At 40.0% G+C, this 1158-nt stretch overlaps 1 non-coding gene across 1 annotated transcript; it reads left to right on the forward strand.

Moving 5' to 3' along the window:
* The first annotated feature begins 450 nt into the window (after positions 1–450).
* LOC142461756 (U1 spliceosomal RNA) lies at positions 451–613 on the forward strand. Its single transcript, XR_012786955.1, has one exon. It is a non-coding gene; the product is annotated as a U1 spliceosomal RNA (small nuclear RNA).
* Positions 614–1158: the final 545 nt, after the last annotated feature.

The following is a 1158-nucleotide window of genomic DNA, read 5'->3' on the forward strand; positions in this document are numbered from 1 at the left end:
AATTAAAATCCACATTTTCCCAGTTCTATAAATCCAGTGTCTTACTAAATTCATAGCTGCCTGTATGCAAAAACACATACATAGTTTGTGGGTGGGAGAAGCCCACCTGAAATGACTTCTGTCATGTTATCAGAAAATTCGTCGATAGAAAACAAATTTCCCACAAAGAGCTAGAAAATGGGTCTAATAGCCCATAGCAGGCACACAACACCCTGACCTTGGGCAGCTCTGAAGGCAGTATATTACTGATGCCATTTAACACAGTAAATGGGTAAGAGACAACCTTTTTAACAAATGGTGCTGGAATAAAAACTGGATCCTCATCTGTAAAAGAATGAAACAAGACCTATACGTCACATAACGTACAAAGACAAACTGAACATGAATCAGAGATCTAAATATAAATCACATAATTACTAAGACCATCAATGAAAAAATAGGGAAACTTATATACTTACCTGGCAGGGGAGATACCATGATCACGAAGGTGGTTTTCCCAGGGCGAGGCTTATCCATTGCACTCCGATGTGCTGACCCCTGCGATTTCCCCAAATGTGGGAAGCTCGACTGCATAATTTGTGGTAGTGGGGGACTGCGTTCACGCTCTCCCCTGAAAAAAAAAAAAGAGAAAAAAAATAGGGGAAACTTAACGACAAGCACATTACCGAATATAATGAAAAATATCCACACTATAAGAGACAAAATCAATAACTAGGATCTACTAAAAATACAACAAAAGACTTCATCAAAAGAGTTAACAGAGAACCCACAGATGAGAAAAAATTCAGTAATAATACATCAGATAAAGGGCTAATCTCCGAAATCTATAGAAAATAACATCTCAAAAGAAAAGTACAAATCACCCAATTAAAAAAAATGGAGAAAGCCCACATGGAAGAAGCACACCAGCCTGTGTGATCATGAGGTGTAGAAGGGGTCAGATATCAGGCATCTAAGACCCAGAAAAAAATCATACCCAATGTAAATGGGGGGGCATTGAGTGGAGACAGACTGCCCATCTGTAGATAAATGGACACCCCCTCACAGAGGGGTCACATGGAAGAGATGAGTCAGTCAGGGTGCAGTATGGCACCGATGAAACACACAACTTTCCTCTAGTTCTTTGGTGCTTCCCTTCCCCTACTATCATGACCTCAA

Source organism: Tenrec ecaudatus, chromosome 11 (assembly GCF_050624435.1).
Source record: "Tenrec ecaudatus isolate mTenEca1 chromosome 11, mTenEca1.hap1, whole genome shotgun sequence".
Taxonomy (NCBI): Eukaryota; Metazoa; Chordata; class Mammalia; order Afrosoricida; family Tenrecidae; genus Tenrec; species Tenrec ecaudatus.